The 26402-nt window shown below is 30.4% G+C and overlaps 1 protein-coding gene across 1 annotated transcript in view; it reads right to left on the bottom strand.

Annotated features, from left to right (window-relative positions):
* The window catches only part of LOC142332315 (protein O-mannosyl-transferase TMTC1-like), a 507352-nt gene that overhangs the window by 106629 nt on the left and 374321 nt on the right, over positions 1-26402 (bottom strand). The gene's annotated exons all lie outside the window — the stretch shown is intronic.

Consider the following 26402-nt stretch of genomic DNA (forward strand, 5'->3'; position numbering starts at 1 on the left):
GAGGTTTTTGAGATCAATTGCAGGGTACAGTCGTTTGGACAATATAATTTTGATATCCCAGAAGATTTACATATGCAACCGTTGAATGAAAAGGTTCAAGGATACCAACTTAAGTGAAAAAATCATGTTAAGCGAATGGATATAAGAAGATTTCCCGGGTAGTTCAAAGACTAATAACCTATGGGAAGAAAACGTTTAGGCTGATCCAGAATGCGATGGCAGGAGCAGTTAAGGGTTTTGAATGACGTAAGAGGCAGTGCTATCTGAGCTATTTAACTTTCCAAATCAAACTTTTATTCTTGTTCCATTTTTTTTTTTTTATAATACAAAATAAAATTACATTACGAAATATTGAGAATTAGTAGCACAACTCTGAACTAATTGTTATTTAACACAATCAATGTACTATATATTTCCTGGATCTTTACGCGGAAAACTATAAAATAAACTCACAAAAATATTTTTTGTCTGATTATCATAGTTAAAAATTATTTAAATATCAAATAATGTTCACTTGATTTCCCAGGGTGTTAATAAAAAACATTTAGTAATTTATTTATTCGAGGTATTACTTTATGCAATAAAATTCGAAATAGCAATAAAATATTGAAGTTTAATAAATTTAGAAACGCTGTTTCTACACTTCTGATTAAACATAAATTTTATTGTGTAGCTAAAGCTATTAATTTATCTGCTTGACAGATTCTTTCCCCTTATAAATTATTCTCCCTTATTTACCTTGTATTTCTTTGTTGCTATTATTCTTTGTCTTGTTTATTTATCTGTTTTATTTTTAGTGTTATATAAATATGAAATTTGCCTCCCACTCAGGTAAATTAAATTTTTTATGCATTTTATTGTATTGCTTTTTAGTATTAAAATGTTTTGGATATATATATATATTACACAGCATTTTCGCGTAGCTACTAACTGTAGCACAGAACAGTACTGTCTTGTAGTTATAATTGTAAAATGAGATTTATTGTTATATTTTCTTTTACTCTTTAATTAAACTCAATTATAGTATTTAATTTTAATTATATTTAATTCTGCCGGGTATCCCAAAAAGAACTCTGCAGTTTGAAATTAAATTTATTACATTTAGAATTACAAAATTATGTTTTATTTAATTAAAGTACAAAGCCTAAAGTTTCTTTTACCTCTTAATATAGTTTGATATGAACGCCGTTTACAACCCTGCAGACGTCAAATCGATAATCCACTTTACATTCTGATGAGGGAATCCTTTCCCTGACTACTATTATTCTTTGGCGCAGATAGTCGAGTAACTGGATTTTTTCTTGATGTACTATGTCTTCTAAGTAACCACAAAATAGGTAATCGATCGATATAAAATTGGGACTTCGCGGTGGCCAAGAGATTGTAACTATCCAGCCTTCTGGGAATCTGTCATTGAGCGCAGTCCGTACAAATTCTGGATAATGTGAAGGAGTTTCCATTTTGCTGGTAAACTAAGCCCTCCGTAATTTCAACCTACAAATTTAATACGTAATTTCAATACAAAGTTATCTATCATGTCTAAGTACAGTATGCCTTGTAATAAGTCTACTCATGGAAAATATACCCAAAATTTCGATTATCCATAATACCACACCAAAAATTCACTTTCAGTAACAGATGAATTCCACTTATTCGAATGGATTTTCTGAGCCCAGTATTTGACATACGGCGAATTTATTTAGAAAATAAAATGACTGAAAGTAGTTTTCATCATCAAAAATGAAGTCTAACATTGTTTTTACAGATTGAACTGTTTGTGGCTTATCATTAGATTTAACTTCACAGCGTAGCTACAATTTAAAATCACTAAGTTTCAGTCACTTACAAAAAAAAAAAGCGAAAAGTTCTATAGGAATGTAGTTGACGATTACGAACTGAATGTTTTGGAATTTGTTGGGAATACAACCCAACCCTTTCTATGTTTTCGCCTCTTATATTAGGCCTACCTGGTGAATATCCTTTCAAAACGTTTCCGCTTTCCTAAAACTACTCACACTACTTAATTTTATCATTCGGAGAAAATTTCTACGATATATCCGTCTATAATTCTTTATACGACAGTCACTAGTTTTGTTTCTGCAAACCAGTGCACGCACTGTGCTCGTCCATTTGACGATGCCATGATACTGAAGGCCGGGTTCATAACAGCTTGGCCTGTGCAACAGTCTAATGGCAGCTGGTAATTGACGGATAATGTGTAAATTATAATCCAGTTGTTATCGCTTCAAGATTACGCATTGAGCAAAAACAAATGGAATACAGCAAACTAAAACTATGTTTTTCATTAAACCAAGAAATTATTTCTCGGAGACCCGGTATGTAAATTATAAATACAACTGTAAAATTTTATCCAAAAAAATTACAATGAAATTGTAAACCGTATGGTAAAAGTCTCGCAGATATCATTTCTTCCGCTCAAAAATAAAAAAATTTCTGTAATATAAATAAAATTGTTTTATTTCTAGGCTTTGCGGACGATTTAGCCCTACTATCCCAAAGTATAGAAGAGGCCAGATACCAACTGTCAACACTGGAAGAGATTGCAGGAAAAATTGGTCTAAAAATTTCATACCAAAAAACCAAAATTATGGTGAGAGACCCGCTATGCATAAGCAAAGTAAAAATAAACAATAATGACATAGAACTAGTAGAAAACTTTAAATATTTGGGGGAAAACATCACGCACAACCTCCAAGAAAATCAAAACTGGAATGAAAGTATAAATAAACTCATCAAAGCCACAATAAAAACACAAAACATCTATAACAAAAAATGCATGTCCATAAACACAAAAATAAGACATTATAACTCAGTTATCCGACCAGAAATACTTTACGGATGCGAAATCGTACCAGACAAGGTTTACGGACCGTACCAGACAAGGTTTACCGACAAAATATTGAAAGCCAGATTCTACGACGATGCATTGGAAAAAACATTAAAAAAGACGGGATTTGGAGAATTATTCCAAACGAAGAGATTTACAAAACTATCATCCCGATAACTAATAAATTTAGAAAGAAGAGAATTTCCTTTCTACAACATATTTTCAGAACGGAAGAGACCAGACTTATCAGACGGATAATCGAACTTTTCTGGAACAAGAAAAGCAGACCGAACTGGTTATACGAAGTACAGAAAGACATGGAGGAATTAGACGTAACCCGTGAAAACCTAAAAACGAAAACCGGAAACTATGAGAAATTAAAAAATAAAGAAACAAGATTCCTATCAAAACCCAAGAAAACAATAACCCGGGTGTACTCTGAACAAGAAAGGGCAAGAAGATCTGAAACCCTTAGAAATTACTGGCAAAAAAAAAGCTGAAAAACAACAAATCAGCAAGAAAAGAAAGAACTTGCCAAAAAAAAAAAAAATGAACTAAAGTGATCCAATATGATCTTAAAAGTAATAAAAAAATAAAAAATAAAAAAATTAAACTGTTTTTAACAAAATGATACTGATATCAAAAAATGTAAGACACTACATTTCTATTATCAAAATCTGTTATTAATTTAGAGTTTTAAAAAAATACATTTTTATTTACATATAATAGAACATACAAATTTTATAACATACAAATGAAATCGGACTGGTAAGAGTTTTGTAACAAATCTTTCTATTTCTTTGCTTATTATATGGAACGCTTAAACATTGTTTATTATATATTATCGTATATATATATATATATATATATATGTCTATTACGTATAAACATGTATTTTTATTATAAATTCTAAATTAGTAAGAGATTCTGATAATATAAATATAGTGTCTTACCTTTTTTGATATTAGTATCATTTTGTTAAAAACAGTTTTATTATATTACAGAATTTTTTGTTTTTTGAGCTGAAGAAATATTTGCGAGACTGTTACCGTACGGTTTATTATTTCATTTCTAATTTTTTTGGATATAACTGCGTTTTGTTAAATTATTGTTTTATTATTTTTTTTATGAATTACTGGTTGTTATCGTATGGATTTATTATTAGAATTTATTGTTTTAGAACAAATAATTAAATTTTACGGTCAATTTTTTTGTTTATAGTCATATCAACAAAAAAACTTCATACACTTCATACCAAATTTTTTCCTTTTTTAAATAAACTAGAACAGAACAAAAAAATGTTCTGTATTCTTTTTTAAGAATACAGAACAGTTAATTTAACTAGTCATGCATCAAAAATCTTAACTAGAATTCTGTACAGAAGAATTGAGAGGAGAGTGGAAGAAGTGTTAGGAGAAGACCAATTTGGTTTCAGGAAAAGTATAGGGACAGGGGAAGCAATTTTAGGCTTCAGATTAATAGTAGGAGGAAGATTAAAGAAAAAAAAACCAACATACTTGGCGTTTATAGACCTAGAAAAGGCATTCGATAACGTAGACTGGAATAAAATGTTCAGCATTTTAAAAAAATTAGGGTTCAATTACAGAGATAGAAGAACAATTGCTAACATGTACAGGAACCAAACAGCAACAGTAATAATTGAAGAACATAAGAAAGAAGCCGTAATAAGAAAGGGAGTCCGACAAGGATGTTCCCTATCTCCGTTACTTTTTAATCTTTACATGGAACTAGCAGTTAATGATGTTAAAGAACAATTTAGATTCGGAGTAACAGTACAAGGTGAAAAGATAAAGATGCTACGATTTGCTGACGATATAGTAATTCTAGCCGAAAGTAATAAGGCTTTAGAAGAAACAATGAACGGCATTGATGAAGTCCTACGCAAGAACTATCGCATGAAAATAATCAAGAGCAAAACAAAAGTAATGAAATGTAGTAGAAATAACAAAGATGGACCACTGAATGAGAAAATAGGAGGAGAAAAGATTATGGAGGTAGAAGAATTTTGTTATTTGGGAAGTAGAATTACTAAAGATGGACGAAGCAGGAGCGATATAAAATGCCGAATAGCACAAGCGAAAAGAGCCTTCAGTAAGAAATATAATTTGTTTACGTCAAAAATTAATTTAAATGTCAGGAGAAGATTTTTTAAAGTATATGTTTGGAGTGTCGCTTTATATGGAAGTGAAACTTGGACGATCGGAGTATCTGAGAAGAAAAGATTAGACGCTTTTGAAATGCGGTGCTATAGGAGAATGTTAAAAATCAGATGAATGGATAAAGTGACAAATGAAGAGGTATTGCAGCAAATAGATGAAGAAAGAAGCATTTGGAAAAATATAGTTAAAAGAAGAGACAGACTTATAGGCCACATACTAAGGCATCCTGGAATAGTCGCTTTAATATTGGAAGGACAGGTAGAAGGAAAAAATTGTGTAGGCAGGCCGCGTTTGGAATATGTAAAAGAAATTGTTAGGGATGTAGGATGTAGAGGGTATACTGAAATGAAACGACTAGCGCTAGATAGGGAATCTTGGAGAGCTACATCAAACCAGTCAAATGACTGAAGACAAAAAAAAAATAAATAAAACTAGTGTATTGACATTTATATATACATAAATAAAACACAGCCTTACCAACAATTCGTCCGTAGTCTATTTTCTAGTACTTTCGGTCATTAAATTGTCTTCGGGAAAGCTTATTCTTCAATTTATATCATTAAAATTAAATTATGTAAGAAGTAAATTTATAAAATCACAACAACTGGTCGTTATAAAATTAGTCATGTCTGTTATGTCGCAGTTGTTATAACAACTGCGACCTTTGCACTATAACTTTTCCTGAAGATGGTCGAATGACCGAAAGTACTAGAAAAGAGACTGCGGACGAATTGCTGTTAAGATTGTATTTCATTTATTTATATATAAATAATATGATATACCAACTGTGCCATGTTTAAAAAACTTAACTTAGTATAATGACCTTTACGAATCGAAGATCCGTGATGTAATATTGCACTTAATACTTTGTAAGTGTAACCCTCGATTTTTATCGTTAAATTCGATTTTAACAACTGAATTTATTTCTGTTTTATATATTCTCATTATTTAATAAAGCTAATATAATCTCTTGCAAACTAACATTTTTATTTTTTTTTTTTAAGAAGTAATGAGAATTAAAACGATTGTTTCATGTTAAGTACTTTCATTTACATAACTGCATTTACTATTAAAACAAGCTGTAGTATATTTTCATTTAAATTTTATTATTTCAAGTTATCAAGTTTTTGTAGGCTACTTAGTAATATCAAGTACTGCTATTTAGCGGCGCGATTCGTAAAGGCACAATAAAAAAAAATGAATAAAATGGCATATTCGAGTCCCGCCGTTCATCAAATGGAAAAAAAAGTTGCCTAACAAAATTCGAAGTATTAATTGAAAGTATTCTTTATTACTAATCTAATTGAACTGAAATGTAATGTTTTCACGCTTATTTTTTTCCCCCACTTTCATTTCACTGTTAGATTAGGTCATGTTTAGAACTGTAAACGTAGTTCGTTACTAAGTCGCCTCTTACCGACGAAGTTCTAACGAACTCTGTGATAAACTTACTTATCAAGGCTTGATTGTTACGCAAGTTAACTTTTGAAATGATGTAGGTTTATAATTGGAGTTATTTTTTTTTTTTTTTAGTAATATTTATTTTGTATTCAGTAATTTTAAATAATATTGTTTATGGCATCTGAAAGAAATAACGTTACTATTGTTTTTTAATCGAACAAAGTAAAAAATAAATAAGTAAATAAAGTAAAAATGTGTTTGTAATAAAAAACTGTAATATTTCGTTTTAATATAACCAAAAATTTACAAATTCAAATAATTGTAGTACATCTTCAACCTTCATCTGTGATGAAGGTTGAAAATTATGTCGGCTTTTAAAATAGAAATAATATATTTAGTGTTTTAATTTGGTAGGCCGAAAGATTTCAAATTTATTACTAATCTATCGAGGGCGAGATCTCTTTAGCCATTACATTTGCATTAATTACCCTTCTTATCCGGTTATGTAACTCTTTTTCCGGTATTTTTTGTGTTATATATTAACTTTTTATAATTGGTTTACCTAACACAATATCAAATTTTTATTTCATGCAAAATCCTGCATTTACAACACCGAATGCTGAGATATTAATGAAACGAATTAACATCCTCATGAGGTAATTGTTCAAGAGAAAAAACATGACTAACGAAATAACGAGAAATAGGAGAAAATCAAATGAAAGACGGATACTAAATAATAAAGTTGAAAATTACGTAATAAAAATGGTTTAATGTGAATAAATTACGATAACAGATTTTTATAACTTTTATTAGTTGCACTGCAATAAAGATATAACGTTACACAGGAAAGTTTAAGATACGAATTGTTGTATATATATATATATATATATATATATATTTATTTGCAATATATATATATATATATATATATATATATATATATAAACAGAAAGTTTTGTTTGTATTTACTTGGTATATACACGTAGAGGTATCAGTGGAATGGAATGATACAGGAGGTGTGGAGGAGGGTCCATGACATAACATCTTGTCTTATCTACTTAATGACTACACAGCTCATTACACAACCGGATTAGTTACCGATAATTTTCACCTAAATTACTGTTAAACATGCCTTTAAACTATAAAACACGTAAACTCTATTTAAAGGCCTACCATCGAATTATCTAAGTTTCATTTGCTTATCACACCTTATCCATTGCTGCAAATAAAATGTTTTTATCGAAATATTAAAAAAATAAATACATTTTCTACAAGGTTGTTTACAACTACATTTGGTATAACCGATGATATATTTTGTAAAAAAATTATATAATAATAATTTTATTGTAAGTAGCAGATCCTTTATTTAAAAATAAGATTAAATTAAACATCATGAATAAGAAATATTTTTAACTAGCAGACCCGTCACGGCTTCGTCCGCGCTATATGGTTACTTTTTTTTTATTTTTATTTAACCTCCGGCACACCGTTAGGCATTACTTCAGAGGATAAGATGAATGACTTGTAGCGTGTGTGAAAATGTCATGCCTGACCGGGATTCGAACCCAGGACTTCCGGATTAAAGGCCGAGACACTACCACTCGCGCCAGAAAGGCCGGAAAATGGTTACTGGCGTTTCACGTCGCGATCAGGGATGTTTAGCCTTTCAAGGCTCGCTTCGCTTGCCCATCTCGTCTAACCAGGGGGCTCTACACCCTGGACCCCTCTGTATTCAATAAACTAATTAAATCAATTAAAATCATAAAGAAACGTATAAATAAGTAATCTAAATCTTCTTTTACTAATTGTAATGTAGTTGTATATATCGAGAAATATCGTCTATATCGATCGTTATCTATGTCAATATCGACAGACAGTTATTATGTGATTAAATTTTTCTAAATATCTAAATCCTAGCGCCACCTTGCGGGCCAATTTTAAAATGGACATAGTAATTTGAAAGAATATTTATTTCAATTCCGAAAAATTATTTTTACAATATTTTATTTTATTTTTACCCGAATACAGTGGATACATATTTAGGGTAAAAATGAATGAAAAATATAGGTCACTTTATTAGGAATACATATTTTAAAATATATAATAATAATAATAATAATAGTATTAGAAATAATAAATGTAACTCAAATGTGTTCTTATATTTTTAAAATCTATTTTTTAAAACGTCATTGGTGATTTAATTCAATCTGTTTTTATTCAGCTACGCTAAAATGGTGAATCTATTTTTAATGATTTTTTATGGTTTTTGGTTGTGTACAAACGAGTATGTCGTTATAAACGAATTTTAAATTTAAAATATTTTTCTGTACAGTACGCGTCTAACTGTATACATCTAAAAAAAAGTTTTTTTTTTTAATATTTTTTATGTTTTTTTTTTCGGAAGTCAGAACAATTCACCGTAAAATTTCCTCTAGGCCTAATACGCTCCAACCCTATTCTTTCCCGAACGTCACCTCACTCTGAATTCATATGCATCCTGCATCCTTTTTTTTCCTTTTTAGCCCGATGCATCCCTTTCCTAGCGAATCCTACCCTGAAAATGTCTACTACCATTTCTATTATATCTACTATTACTACATTCAAATATTCTCCTTCGTTGTCTTGCCTTTCCGGCCAGATATGCGATACGTGAAATTTGTTAAACAAATATTATTCTATCCGCTCGTGTTTTCAACCGATAAAGCAAACTCACTCCGTCTCCAGTTACAACCCCCTTTATTTCTGTCTCTCTCTCTCTCTCTCTCTCTATCTCTCTCTCTTACAGACTATTCACTTCCTCTTTGGGAGGTGAGAAACGGAGGCGCTGTATTTCGACTAGGTCTTGCGTAGTATCGTTGCAAATAATACAACGTTACGGACCGTTTGATTTCTCTCTGGAAAACAAAACTCAGTTTTGTCTTAAATAAATAAACTGCTTAACAAGTAAGTATTTAATATTAATTCTGCTAATAACTTTTTCCCCGCCTTTGTACAATAATTTATACCGACGCAAGACTTTGATCGTGTTATACATAAAACGTTCGTTACTTATTAAATACATATAAAATTTATTCACGACGAAGAATTATGTTTTATATATAAATAGAATTGCTGAATTTATGTAAATATGTATTCTAGTAGGCTTATAATTATTATGTTTGTCAATTGAATTAAAAAGGATTTCTAAAATTTATCCCAATTTCTTTTCAATATACGAGGTGATTTAAGATGAAAATAACAGACTTCCAGAACATGTTTTACTACTGAAAATAAGAAGAAAGTTTATAAACAAGTTCGGAAACGCTTCGTTAGCGAGTGTCGAATGGCAAACAATATTTCCCTGATTTCAGCGCATTCGATAAAATTAAGCCAGACTGTAATTCGTTGACACACCAGGTTGGTCTAGTGGTGAACGCGTCTTTCCAAATCAGATGATTTGGAAGTCGAGAGTTCCAGCGTTCAAGACCTAGTAAAGCCAGCTATTTTTACAGGGACTTGAATACTAGATCGTGGACACCGGTGTTCTTTGGTGGTTGGGTTTCAATTAATCACACATCTCAGGTATGGTCGAACTGAGAATGTACAAGACTACACTTCATTCACACTCATACATATCATCCTCTGAAGTATTATCTAAACGGTAGTTACCGGAGGTTAAACAGGAAAAAGAAAAGACTGTAATTCGTAGGACGCAAATTAAGAGGGTAAATTTAATGGCTTCATATGAAGTCTGATTTGAAAAAAAAATGTAAAAAATATAGGTTACAGAACTGCTCTTTATTTTTTATTTTTGAAAAATCTAGGGTAAAAGTCAAAATATTGGGGTAGAAAAATTCACTTTTTTTGTATTAAACAGGTATTTTTTTTTTTTTTTTTTTGATTGTTTTACCTCCGGGTCCCCAGTCAAACAATTCATTCCGCAGAGGGTGAGATGAATGTTTTGTAGCGTGTATAAAAAATGCCACATGTTACCGGAATTCGAACCCAGAACCTCTTGGTGAAAGGCCGAGACGTTACCACTCGCACCACGGAGGCCGGAAAACAAGTATTAACTAAATTCAAAATAAACTTTGTTTTTAGTTCTTTTTTTCCTGGGCGCACAACGAGGCGTCCTACGGACACGATATTTATGTTGTAAATAAATACATTTTAGAAATTGACAATTATAAACTAAAACTCGTAAAAGGTAAAAATACATCTTAAAAGGAAAAGCCTGTAACGTATCCTAAAAGCGAAATAGAAACACAATGATATACCACATTATTTATCTTAATTAAAATAATAAAATTTCTTTACAGATAAATTTATATAGATAGATAAATTTACAGCATAAATAACTGAAAAACATTACAGTAATTAAAATATTTGAATAAAAACAGAAGGTCCTAAGAAATCGTAAAACATAACGCAATATCATTTCATTAAAACCTAGAATAGTTTGCAACTGAATGCCGCATAACAGATACAATCCACAAGGGTGTGATGAACTGTTAGTTGGAAGTCGGAGAGAGCACAAACAGGTGCATCTGTTTGAGTCATCTGATATCCATGACTGAGCCTAGCGTGCCGTATTCGCAAACGGCAAATAATGAATGACCTCCTCTCGACGGTTATTTCTAGGTGAGGAGCAAACAACGAAACGAAACCAAATTTTTCATGAAATATTTTTGAATGAATCGCCCAATATATTTATCATTACGCCATAGAGAAGTAATATATACAATTTAAGTTTGATATATTCTGTTATTATAAAGGAAAATTCATGAAAATTAATTGGAAAATTTATTGTTAAAAATATAATAAATATTCACGCATTCCATAGTAGCTTCCGTTCGGTTAAATGATTTCCGTGGTTTTATTCATTTTCATATTTTGATCATAAATATAGATTTTTTTCGCCTTTGCGTTTCATTCCAGCGTATTTTTCCATTCACCAGTTATTGACCGGTCCAAGTACGATCTTGATTTTATGGATGCGTCTGTTTAGATCGAGTGTTTGCAACGCAATTACGTGCAAATTTATTTTTTACTTCCTTGTATGAAGTAAAGGAAGTATTGTCATCGCGAAAAAGTTTTGTTTTCAAGTTTCAACGGAAATATCTATTTTTTCTTTTTTTTCTCCTTGCCAGTGAGGATGGACCTGCATTGTGTATTGCGCATCCTCAATTGTTGCCACGCCGGGATTCCCGTATTTTATTATGGTTCTGACACATGTAAAATAGCTGAGGGAAAAAAAATTGTGATATTTTCTGTAAGAGTAATGATGTTCATTATTTATTATAATATTGTGGTGAACTCGATGAAAATATCATTTATAGAGCTGATATTACATGCATTTTGGTAGGTTAAGCGCGATGATGCACTCAATATTCCTTGAAAAAAATGACAGGAAATTACTTCATTTGTTACAGCTCTCGTCTTTTTTCCATCTTCTATTCGTACTGATTTTTGTATAAATTGTAAATTACTTCCTACATTTAAAAGGGATTATCCCTTTTTCATAACTCATGTAAGAATTAAAAAAAAAAAAAACAACAGATTATATTAAAAATGAAAATACACGACAGCCAAGAAAAAACCTTGCTGTTTAATACAGGATAATTACTAATAAAGAATAATTAAAGAGCGTGCGGGTTACAATTTTATATATAGCATAATCTTTTTTCAAATTTTTTAATTCTATTTAAGCATATATTTTCATATTTATATAGTCTATAGCACTCCTAGTAACATAAGGATTTCAAAGCGGTGTCATACATCGAAATCGGTTCAGCCGTTGAGCTGCTACGGTGAAAAACATACATACATACACCCTAAATACATTATACTCCTTTTTGGGCAGTTGTGAATTAGAGTATGAACCACAATGAGTATTTTCTAAAAGTAAATTAAATATTTCTTAATTTTTCAAAGGTCTAAATTTTTTTATTTTTTTTTTATTTTTTTTTGTCTTCATTCATTTGACTGGTTTGATGCAGCTCTCCAAGATTCCCTATCCAGGGCTAGTCGTTTTATTTCAGTATACCCTCTACATCCTACATCCCTAACAATTTGTTTTACATATTCCAAACGTGGCCTGCCTACACAATTTTTTCCTTCAACCTGTCCTTCCAATATCAAAGAGACTATTCCAGGATGCCTTAGTATGTGGCCTATAAGTCTGTCTCTTCTTTTAACTATATTTTTCCAAATGCTTCTTTCTTCATCTATTTGCTTTCATCTATTCTTCTCCGATTTTCACATTCAGTGGTCCATCTTTGTTATTTCTACTACATTTCATTACTTTTGTTTTGTTCTTGTTTATTTTCATGCGATAGTTCTTGTGTAGGACTTCATCTATGCCGTTCATTGTTTCTTCTAAATCCTTTTTACTCTCGGCTAGAATTACTATATCATCAGCAAATCGTAGCATCTTTATCTTTTCACCTTGTACTGTTACTCCGAATCTAAATTGTTCTTTAACATCATTAACTGCTAGTTCCATGTAAAGATTAAAAAGTAACGGTGATAGGGAACATCCTTAGACTCCCTTTCTTATTACGGCTTCTTTCTTATGTTCTTCAATTGTTATTGATTTTTGATGCATGACTAGTTAAACTAATTGTTCTGTATTCTTCACATTTATCTGCCCCTGCTTTCTTTGGTATCATGATTATAACACTTTTTTTGAAGTTTGACGGAAATTCCCGTTTTTCATAAATATTACACACCAGTTTGTATAATCTATCAATCGCTTCCTCACCTTCACTGCGCAGTAATTCTACAGGTATTCCGTCTATTCCAGGAACCTTTCTACCATTTAAATCTTTTAATGCTCTGTTAAATTCAGATCTCAGTATTGTTTCTCCCATTTCATCCTCCTCAACTTCCTCTTCTTCCTCTAAACCATTTTCCAATTCATTTCCTCCGTATAACTCTTCAATATATTCCACCCACCTATCGAATTTACCTTTCGTATTATATATTGGTGTACCATCTTTGTTTAACACATTATTAGATTTTAATTTAAGTACCGCAAATTTTTCTTAACTTTCCTGTATGCTCCGTCTATTTTACCAATGTTCATTTCTCTTTCCACTTCTGAACACTTTTCTTTAATCCACTCTTCTTTCGTCAGTTTGCACTTCCTGTTTATGGTCTAAATTTATTGTATTAAAAACAGCTGTTTTAATTTTTAAAAATTCATAAGATTTTTTTGATTTATTTGGTTATTAATAGAAGTTGATTTTTAAAAAAAAATTTTTAAATTTTCTCAGAATAAATTCTTAAGATAATAAAATTTACGCATTTATTAGTCATTTAACAAAGTTATTCTACTTCAAACTCTTTTCCTAACCTTTAGAGGATGAGATGAATAACAATTTTTGTAGCGTGTGAAAATACCATGCCTGACCTGGATTCGAACCCGGGACCTCCGTTTGAAAGGCTGAGATGCTTCCACTCGCGCCACGGAAACCGGCTGTACTTCAAACCTAAAAAATTTTATTCGTCACCGAATTTTTCTGTTTTAAGTTGAATATCATGAAAACTACAGAAAATACAGTTCTGGGATCAGTTTTATTCGATTTTTCATTTCAAAAACATAAGAAACAATCAAGTTTACTATTGCAAGTTTACTTTGCAAGTTTACTCCTAACATGAAAATTCACCAGTGGAAAAAATCACCAAGAAATATTTTCTAGCCTTGACTCGGTGACAAAATGTTTTCGGACGTATGTTTTTTCCTTATTTCAAGCTCTAGAATCAGTTTCTAGATTATTTACCTTTCCTATTGAACCACCATATATATATATAAAGTTGTCTCGTTTGTCAAATCACAATTAGTCATTTATAATTAAAACCACCGGGTTGGTCTAGTGGTGAACGCGTCTTCCCAAATCAGCTGATTTGGAAGTCGTGAGTTCCAGCGTTCAAATCCTAGTTAAGTCAGTTATTTTTACACGGATTTGAGTACTAGATTGTAGATACCGGTGTTCTTTGGTGGTTGGGCTTCAATTAACCACACATGTCAGGAATGGTCGAACTGAGACTGTACCAGACTATACTTCATTTACACTCATACATATCATCCTCTGAAGTATTATCTGAAAGGTAATTACCGGAGACTAAATAAGAAAAAAAAGAAAAAGTTATTTATAATTCAAGAATCAGTATATACACACATATGAAAAAAAAATAAGACTGATCTCACCTATAAGTGTTAAAATCCTTTTTTTTTATTCAACACGGCATTTACGGACCTTCCAGATTCATCATCAATTGTTAACATAATTAATAAAATATTAGATAATCGATCGCTAAGATAAAACTAAATAAAATTATAACGAGATGTTAAAAACATATTTCAATGTGCAGATGTATATCCAATTTAAATAGATCGTAATTTTTGAAATGTGTTTATGGTTCACCAAATTGAAGTTTTTATATTTATTAATGTAACATTTCTCTAAATTTTTAGTTTGTTTTTAACGTTACAAATTTCTAATATCTCAAGATTATCTGCCAATTTTTTAATTATGTGTTTATTCGAAAACAAGTGATCCGCCATGTTTGAAAAACATTTTACTTATTCTAGAACGCCCTCAGATGTTCTGACAACGTTGCCCTAAACGATCTGTCGGTTATTTCAATATATATGGCATTACAGTCTGTGTAACTAATGTTTTATATGCCGCTCAGGTTGAATTTGTCATAGGGTTTTTTTATCCTCCTGGTCTACCGTTTCCGCTAGTGATCGGTACATTCCTGTTTCTACTTTTTAGTTATAGGTCATTATTTTACGAAGAAAAACAATCACATAAATAAAAAAAATTATATTATTAATATATATTTCACATATATGTCGATATATAACAAGTATACACCTTCTTTTTTTTTAACCTCTGGGACCACCGTGAGGTATTGCTTTAGAGGGTGAGATGAATGATTTGTAGCGTGCGTGAAAATGCCATATGTGACCGGGATTCGAACCCGTGATCTCTGGATGAAAGGCCGAGACGCTACCACTCGCATCACGGAGGCCGGCAACAAGACATCTTTTTTTCCCCCTACATCTCCGAGCCGGACATCCAATTAAGTATACTCGGCTCGGGGACGTGTTCTTGCGACTGCCCATCCACCAGTTATTAACCCGGCACAGCAGGTCAGCCCCACCGGTTTCGGATCTTTAATTGCCTGCCTCTAATCTCCAACGGAAGAAACCAGGCCCGGCTCTGCCGTTTCCAGACCCCCCCGCCGGAGACCGGGTCTCGGTGTTTCCTTTTACCAGCCTCAAACCGACGGCGCAGCAGCCGAAGCCGCCGAAGCGTATCCGAGAACCCACACCGCCGGCCGGGTCTCGGTCTTTTAATTAATCCACACCTAACGGACCCCAGGAGTCCCCGCTCAATTACGGGAACCCACACACCAGGGCATGTGAACCCTCAGGAACGGGGCTGTCCGCTCTACCCTGCTATAAAACCCTCAGTATCCCAGTCGTCTTGCATCATCTTCTTTTATTCTGAGGACTGCTATTGCAACTATTTCAAAATTATGCCAGTTCCCAGACATAGCCAAGAGCCACTCCGAGAGCTACTCCGGCGGGTACGTATCAGTCCAGCATTTATGCGATGTTCTTCCTATCGCCTGCACATGAAAATAGTGTGTTCGGCATCGTCAACCGCATCGCAATAACAGCAGATGGGTGAATCTCTCTCCTGCTAAACCTATGCTGGTATTGTTCAAACGGCAACAAAGACATATGTTGAGTTATAATTAATGGACCTCGTTGAAACGTTATTGACCGGTTAGTACGCGATTGTATTCTTAAAATTTAAAAGTGAGATTAATCATACTTTTTTATATATGTGTGTACGTGATGGTTCTTGAACTATAAATATATATATATAAATATACGGCGGAATATCCATTTTGTCTTTTTCAAACTTTCATATATTTTTATTACTAAATATTGTAATATTAATTATTTGATACTTATTTATATGTACATATGAATTACACGACTTAAATATGCAACCCTTTTTCTTATAAATTATATAATTCAACTACTTTTAACTGTTACATACAAACTATTTCATATTGTTTTTTAAAACGAGAAAATAATGGTGAAATACAGATTAGTTAATCTAGTTGGCCATGGAAAACAACAGTACTGGGACATGACTCCCTTTTTCGAAAGGTTTTTAGGTCTGGGACTCGTTGCGACGACATGACTTTTAGAAGATAGCTTATCTGACGATGTCTGTATTACTTGTTATAGAACAATTATCCCAGCGAGCGTTTTATTTTTTATCTCTTACGTAGTTTTAAAAAGATTTTCAAATTTCCATTTCTAAACCACTAATATAACCGCATCGATTTCTATTAAATTTTTAACAACTTTTTTATAGATTAATGTATTCGTTTATTTAAATATTATTTAAACGATACCTTTTTGTTAAAATATGTAGTTCACCTACCATACTCGGTATAACAATAAATTATATTTTAAAACATTTTATTAGGTTTCTCCTAAAATTTGCAATTTGTTTAATTTAATAGAATTCCTTATATTTATAAAAAAAATATTTTTATTAAACTAACTTAATACTATTTTCATACACCGATTTGAAAAGGTTTTTATTATTTTAATACATAAAAAAAATATAAATATGAGACTAATAATAATAATAATAATAATAATAATTATTATTATTATTATTATTATTATTATAATTATTATTACTTATTTGGATTAATGGGAGTTTTTCGCATGTATATTTTCTACTTCATTAGGCTTCCTAACCACTATGAAAATTTTTCCCTATCCCACTCCAATAGTCTGTAGTAATAAAAATATAATTTAAATTAAAAAATAATTATTTTTAATTTAAAAATAATTATTTTAATGAAGAAAGAAGCATTTGGAAAAATATAGTTAAAAGAAGAGACAGACTTATAGGCCACATACTAAGGCATCCTAGAATGGTCGCTTTAATATTGGAAGGACAGGTAGAAGGAAAAAATTGTGCAGGCAGGCCGCGTTTGGAATATGTAAAGCAAATTGTTAGGGATGGAGGATGTAGAGGGTATACTGAAATGAAATGACTAGCACTAGATAGGGAATCTTGGAGAGCTGCATCTAACCAGTCAAATGACTGAAGACAAAAAAAAAATAAAAAAATTAAGTCCATCTCACAAGTTACCCTTATAGCATTTAAAATGTAAAAAAAAACATTATTTTTTGGTAGCCCTTACTTTTTGCTATTCATTGAAAAAAAAAAAATTACCCAAAAATATTTACCACCGTCCTAGAAAATTACAACTTTATTTAGAATTACTGCTATTTTGTTGTATTTTTTAAACAATTTTAAAAAGTTCATTTTTGAATTTATTATTACCACTTAGAGATTATTTTCTTAAAAATTAATTTTCCTCTAATACTTCCCCTTGAGTATGGAAGCTTCCGAAGTAAAAAAAAAAACATATTTTTTCACAATTGAAGACAAATGAAGAGGTATTGCGGCAAGTAGATGAAGAAAGAAGCATTTGGAAAAATATAGTTAAAAGAAGAGACGGACTTATAGGCCACATACTAAGACATCCTGGAATAGTCGCTTTGATATTGGAAGGACAGGTAGAAGGAAAAAATTGTGTGGGCAGGCCACGTTTGGGATTTGTAAAACAAATTGTTAGGGATGTAGGCTGTAGAGATTATACTGAAATGAAACGACTAGCACTAGATAGGGAATCTTGGAGAGCTGCATCAAACCAGTCAAATGACTGATGACAAAAAAAAAAGACAAAAAAACTGATAGGGAGCACCCAAATTTTAAAAAAAATCAAAATGTTTTTATAGTTTTGAATACTGTTTTTTTAAAAATAAAAACAGATTATTTTATCATAAAGATGTTTTAATTGAAAAAAACTTTCTGCCAGAAAATTATTATTTTTTTTTCAAAAATGAATTTCCTGAATTTTTTTGAATATAAAATTTTAAAAATACGAAATTTGAAACTAAAGAAAGAAACAGTTTTTTTTTTAATTAACATAAATAAGTCTGAAACCAATTTAGAATAAACCGTATACACACACACACACACTCACACACACACATACACACACATATATGTATGAATATATATATATATATATATATATATATAAAGAAAATTTCTCAAAGGTAATAATTATAACAAAGCATGTTTTGTATTTGATTTTTAACGTAAAACATTTTAATGTTACATATTTATACCATTCTACAGTTACATTAACCCGTTAATCAATGTATCTTTTTTTTAAGAGAGAAAAAAATAAACATGAGGGAATGTCTAATTAAAAGCGCTGTTAGTACAACGGCTTTTGTGGATTTTAACAAACATACTCTGAAATTTAAATCGTTCATTAATTTTCTAACAGAAAACAAAAAAAAAAAAAAAGAATAAACGAACACATTCATATCCTTTTGCATGGTGCATATTTATTCGTACGAACATGCATCTGTATACACAATCACACCCGGCGTATAAAGCCGCTGTTAAATTAAAAATTAGTGTACAGTATGTGTGAATTGAAAAAGAAATTTTAGTGGATAGTAATTATCTGTGACAAACATCTATTGGTTGTTGATAATATATGTAGTTTTTTTTATTATTTTGTTTTATTCTTCATACATACACACAAACATATATATATATATATATATATATATATACATAAACATCAAATGTAAAATCATACGTTTTTCTAATCCTTGCCAGGTCTGTTTTTCATATTCTTTGCCATTCTCCTCTATTACCAATTAAATATTACAGTTCCAATTTCCTATAGATTATCTATGGATTTTGCTATTTTCCAGCTATTCTTTCTCCACCTTCTGCCGATCCTTCTAGTAATTTTTAATCAATCTTTGTTCTCTAAGATAACCCCTGACCAGTTACCTTCACTACTCGTAATTTAGTCTCTTTTCTTCATTCTCCTAATTACTTATTATCCATTTTTCATTCTGTCTGTACATTTAAAATTTTCTTCGTTAACTTGATGTTAAAATTTCTCCAGACGTTTCTTTATAAATTTTTCTAATTATCAACATTTCAAACTTACACAGAAGTACTATCTAAATGTATCATTTCATAAGAAATTTTTTCAAATTAATTAAATATTAATATTTCAAATAAATTTGTCTATTTAAGGATTCCCTACCCATAATTAATAGCACTCATATATATGAGCTATATAATTAAATACATCAGCTGTATTCATAAATACTATTGGTTTAGAATGTGGATTGTTCTAAGTGGCTCGCAATAAATCCCGTAAAAAAAACAAAAAAAACTGCTTGTTCTCCTTTAAGCATCTAAGCAACAAATTATAGGTTAAAATTATACAACGCTACCTACTGTATATTCGATTCTCCTACATGATATAGAAATGTTACCCATAAAAAAAATCTGATGTGAACACAACATGACGTCTTTGTACGCCTATTAAATTACATAAACATATTTTTTTTTAAAATGAAAAGTACATAACATTTTATTTCTTTATTGCTATTACTGAATTACTATTTATCGTAATTTTTTTTACAATTAATGGTTAATAATTATTAATAAATCTATATATTTATTAAAAGAAAAAAGGAAATGAAGTCGAATTCAAAACGATGTGCCTTCCCTTGTACGATCCAAATATTTCATTAATTAAAATTTTATTTGGCTATAACTCTGGAACCAATGAAAATAATTATCATTTATGAGATATATCGTTGCAAAACACTCAATGAGAACTTATTACTGCAGTTAAGAAAAAGTACAAAATATTTTTTTTTATTTTTATTTTGGGCTATTTTGGACACTTTTAATTCAGTTGATTGCAATCAAAAGGGGAGGTGCACAACTAGATATTACAGCAGTCCTAAATCCAAAATGTCAACATCCTACGGTTAATCATTTTTGATTTATGCGAGTTAAATACGTACGTACGTAGAGACGTCACGGCGGAACTAGTCAAAATGGATATTTCCGTTGAAATCTGAAAACCAACATTTTTCACGATCACAATACTTCCTTTACTTTGTACAAGGAAGTAAAAAATATATGAAAAAATATCAGAAGTTATTAAGGAATTAAATTTTATGTACTTTTCATTTAAAAAAAAAAAAATGTGTGTATGTAATTTAATAGGCGTACAAGGAAGTCATGTGGTGTACACATCAGATTTTTATTTTTTATCTCTTCCTAAGCATATAGTAATAAAAGTGGCCACGAAAATACTTTTTTCTGAAATATTAGTAGTGGGGCCGATCAATGTTAAAAAATATAGATTTTTCAAATTATTGATTAAAATATCGAATTAAAAACTTTCGATTTTTTGTTGATTTAAATTTTTTTTTTATCATTAGTTTTCCACTATATAAGAATAAACAACCAATAGCAGGAAAGTATAAAATCTTTGCTGTCAGATGTTTTTCTGTTATGATGAAACCATTCATAATACTTCATCTTAAATAAGCGAAAGATTTTCATACGTAAAAGTAATTATTTAATTTTTTAACGATTTAACATTTTATTTCAAAAGATTTATTAAATTACAATATAAATATACATAAATGCCACGTATAAATCTAATACACAACTCACGTATTATAACGAACATTTAGTGAATACGTTGCGTTTGCGTTTAATGCAGGAAGGAAACCAACCAAATCGCTTGGGAAGAGTCATGTTTAAATTATATGCGCAATATCTCTTTCACACATATATTCTATCTTTCTCTGATCCACTGATATCTCTATTTCAGTTTATCAAAACCAGCTATGTATAGTATTTTGTGTTCTCTCTCTCTCCCCCCCCCCCTCTCTCTCTCTCTCTCACTCATTCTCTCTCTCTCTCTCTCTGTGTGTGTGTGTGTGTGTGTGTGCGCGCGCGCGCACAGGGATGCATGTCTTTGTATATTTTGTTATTGTTACGTAGGCACTACAATATTAGCATTTATATATTATATTATGTTAAAACAGTAGAGATTAATGAGTCGTTGTTCATTTAGTGGCATCTACTAAATAAATACATGAACGTATTACAATGAGAAAAGAGAAGATGATTATTAAGATAATACAAGAAGGATGTACGTATAAAAGGGAAGAGAGATAAAATAAAGATATGATATAAAGTGGAAAATATAGAATGCTATCGGGTTGGAAACCCTGTTACCCCTCGTGGACTACTAACCCCGTTTTAATTCCACGAACCTATCTCTGTATCCAACCAACGTTCTTATTCTCCTCTATATTTTCTAGTAACACCTCTTAGTGAAATTTATTCCCCTTATCACTTACCGCTTATTTTTATCAGTATTCTTTGAGATAATTTGTTTAATTAAATAATACATACAACCACTTTATGCAGTATCATGCTGATTTACATCAGAGAAATAACTTTTAAATCCTAAATAGTCCTAGATAAAGTTCGTTGAGCATGCTTGTATACAACTATTTGTATAATGAATATTTTTTGTCCTTACCTGCACTCTTAATTTTAAATACTCGAAACAACAAAACAGTTACAATGTGATAAGAGAGAAATCTGTATATATATATATATATATATATATATATATATATATATATATATAAATTTTTAGTTTCTTCTTAGACCAGTTTTCTTAATTTAAATTCTTTTTATATACTTTTTACTTCCTTGTACGAAGTTAAGGAAGAATTGTGAACAAGAAAAATTTCGTTTTCTTATTTCAAGGGAAATATCCATTTTGACCATCCCTGAATCTATTTTGACTAGTTTCGGCGTGACGTCTGTATGTACGTACGTACATATATATCTAGAATAACTCATAAACAATTACCCGTAGGATGTTGAAATTTTGGATTTAGAACTGTTGTAATATCTAGTTGTGCCCGTCCCGTTTTTATTGCAATAAACTGAACTAAAAGTTCCCAAAAAGCTCAAGATACAAAAAATATCGGATTTTGAGCTTTTTCTTAACTGCAGTAATAAGCCCTTATTGAGAGCTTTTCAACGATATATTATAAATAGTAGTTAGTTTCACTGGTTCCAGAGTTATAGCCAAATAAAAGTTTAATTAATGAAGTATTTCTTTTTTATCTTTTTTCTGTTTAGCCTCCGGTAACTACCGTTTAGATAATTCTTCAGAGGATGATATGTATGAGTGTAAATGAAGTTTAGTCTTGTACATTCTCAGTTCTACCATTCCTGAGATGTGTGGTTAATTGAACCCCAACCACCAAAGAACACCGGTATCCACGATCTAGTATTCAAATCCGAATAAAAGTTTACCTTTACTAGGATTTGAACGCTGTAACTCTCGACTTCCAAATCAGCTGATTTGGGAAGACGCGTTAAGTATTTAGATTTTACAATTTGCACATCGGTTCGAATCACACTTCACCACCATTTTTTTAAACTTTTTTTAAAATTTAAATATATTGATTTATTAATAATTATTTACCTTTGATTGTAAAAAAAAAACTTTTACAATAAATAATAATTCAATAACAATAAAAAAAATTGTAAAAATACCCGACCGCCACGAGACGTAATAACGAATCGGGATTTTCCGCTAGCGATCGGTACATTCCGGTGCTAAGCTAAGGAGGATAGACACACACACACAAACAGATACACATACAAATGTCCTTTAGGAGGGTAGGATAGAATTTTTGATGACGTTATTATTTAGTTTCTGTACGAAAGTTTGTTTGTTATTCCTGTATAATGTTGAAACCGGAACATATGTTGTCTAGGGACGGTTTCATTAAGTAAAACTCAATAAAACTGACTGGTAGAAACAGATTCAGATACGTTCTACTTCAAAAAGCTGACAACATTGTTATAGGACTTTCCGTTCACGCAGTTTTTGTAAGAACGGCTTACACGCCGTTCTTAATTTAAAATATTTATAATTTTATTTAAATATAATAATATTTTTTTCGTTTATTTAATTCAATGATTCTAACTAAATCGCGTTTCTATACCGTATTTTATATGCGTGGGTATGACAGTACTAGCAGCCACTTTAAATCCTATTTTACCCTTGAAATATTATGCATTTATTTAAATCTACCGCTCACCTTTGACGTCAGAACATAGCGGAATACTAAAACAGTTGCACATCAGTGACACACCTTGTTGAGAGAGGAGATACTATACCCAAAAATATACCCACTTAATCACTAATTTATTTTGAACATTTTTTTGGGGTGGGATAGCGATTTGCAAAAATAAATTTTTGCAAATATTATTGTGTTTTAATTCTTAACAGATGTGCCTAAGAAAAATAATACCTTAATTAGACAAAATTTTGAGATAGTAAGAGTGATATTGCTCTACAGCCCCACCCTTTTGACCTATTAAGTTGAAAATTTAATGGCATCAATGCTCTGTATGTAGAAGTATTCTGACAAAGTTTGGTCAAAATCGATCGATAGTTATAAGGTGATTTAGAGGGTGACACCGAACACACACATAAACATACGAACATTAAAATCCGGTTTTTTGGTTTCCTAATGTGTCAAAACGTCAAGATCCGGTGGTAACCGCATATGCCCAAATTGTACACATTTTATTCTGCGAATGAATTTTTATTTTATTCTGAAGAATTTTACTTTCCCGGTGAATATCTGTATTAAAGGGAAAAGTATGATGATCATGTCAAAAATTGGATATGTAAACACCCTAACAAAATATATGTATGTATGTACATGTGAGTCACACTGTTTTTGGTCTTGTATATTAGGATTGACCGAACTGATTTTCTTCAAATTTGGCTCAAATATTTCCATATATATTGCTTTGATCATATTAATTCTTTTTAAAAAATTCTATCAGGGAATGAGGGTTTATCGCTGTTAGAGGATGAACTACTCCCAAATAAAGTTCAATTGAATTTATGAAATAATGTTTTATTTTTATCGTACAAAAAGGCTTATATGAATAACGGAAATTGTACTGTATAAATTATAATTCTATCATATATTTGAATATTGATTTCTGTTCATTGTATAATAAAATACATAAGTGTAAAATATAAATTGTATAAAATGTATATGTATTAACTAAACACTGCAGTTGAACGCACACTTCTCATCGGCAGCTCGACTTGAAGCCGACTGACTTTTTTTCCTGTTTAACCTCCGGTAATTACCGTTTAATACTTCAGAGGATGAATGAGTATATCTATGAGTATAAATGAAGAGTAGTCTTGTACAGTCTCAGTTCGAGCATTCCTGAGATGTGTGGTTAATTGAAACCCAACCACCAAACAACACCGGTGTCCACGATCTAGTATTGAAATCCGTGTAAAAATAACTGACTTTACTAGAACTTGAACGCTGGAACTCTCGACATCCAAATCAGCTGATTTGGGAAGACGAATTCAACACTTGATCAACCCGGTGGGTTGAAGTCGACTGATTGTACTGTTCATTCCCTACTACAAGTACACACGTAACCAAACTATATGTATATTCTACAACAATCTCGAAAAAACATTTTCGATTTTTTTCAGAGGAATTTTAGAGAAAACTTTATTAAAAGAACCTACAATGCATAAATTAGTAATCCAAAAAAAATGTCTATTCAAAAAACCAACCCATTTTCTTAAAATTGATTTTTTTTGTTCTTTTACTGTGTCAAGGTTAGGTTTAAATGTTTTTTTGAAAGTTTATATTCGTACGTAGAGCTATCAAGAATGTCTGCAATTTTTAAAATTATAAACCCCGGATTTTAATTGCAGAAAAGTATTTTCGAAAACCTTTTTTTTATTTTAGGATTTTTGAAGGAGGTGATAAATTTAGAGAATAATTTGCTTCAGAAAATGCCTTAAACTTAACCTATATATATATATATATATATATATATATGAATGTTTTTAGAAAAAAAACCTTTTTTTTAAATTTATTCCCACTTCTATAAAACATTTATTTTATTTCTTTACTGGAAATTGTTTATTTTATATCATTATTAATAAGCGGAAAAGTAATGCAATACTTTGCCAGATTTAAAAAAAAATATGATAAGATCCGTTAACTGACAGCAAATATACATATGTAGGAGTTAAAATATTTACGATGCTTGATTTTGAAATATTTAAAGAGATACAAATATTTTGTCAAGCAATGGATTTTCTTAAAACGTTTATTTATTTCTCCTCACGAAATAAAAAGATAAAAATGAATTATTGTTTTTAAATTTTAAGTGTAATTGTTAAAATAATTTAAAGCGTACTTTCATTAAACATCCAAATTCTCTACCATCAGTTATATTATACCTCTGTATATATATATATATATATATATATATATATATATATATATATATATATACAGAGATATAGGGCCAATGCATATATATATATATATATATATGAGAATTGGATGATTAATGAAAATACGCTTTAAATTATTTTAACAATTAAACTTAAAATTTAAAAACAATAATTCATTTATTTATATATATTTAGGACTCTTATTGAATTGCACTTAAAAATTTGATTTAGAATTATTTTTTACGTTAATTTATTTTTATTTGTTTTGATAAAAGTGGAAATTCAAATAACATGGCAGTAAAAATATTTTAACAGTGGATCGATTAAAAATTCCATTTAAAATTTGGAAAATTTCCCATCGAACTTTAGATTGTGTCATATTTTTAACGTTTTTCATATAAGTTCGTAATTGTAGTTTTGTTATGGAATATACAGTTTGTGATAGCAAGATTAGTTAACAGTTAGTACTCAGTTAACAAAGACTATTAGTTAAATACCGTGATATATGAATAGAACTGTATCAGCAATAAATAACGTTTCAGTATAATTACCTCAAATTTATATCATAATCTGTAATAGCGCAATGGATTAGTTCAACCATTTTATGAATTTGTTTTTTAAATAGTCAGTAATATAAATGTTAATTATATTCACTGAATAAATTTTATAGAAATAGAAAATGTATATAAGCATTTAAT

This window comes from Lycorma delicatula, chromosome 11 (assembly GCF_047948215.1).
Source record: "Lycorma delicatula isolate Av1 chromosome 11, ASM4794821v1, whole genome shotgun sequence".
Lineage (NCBI taxonomy): Eukaryota > Metazoa > Arthropoda > Insecta > Hemiptera > Fulgoridae > Lycorma > Lycorma delicatula.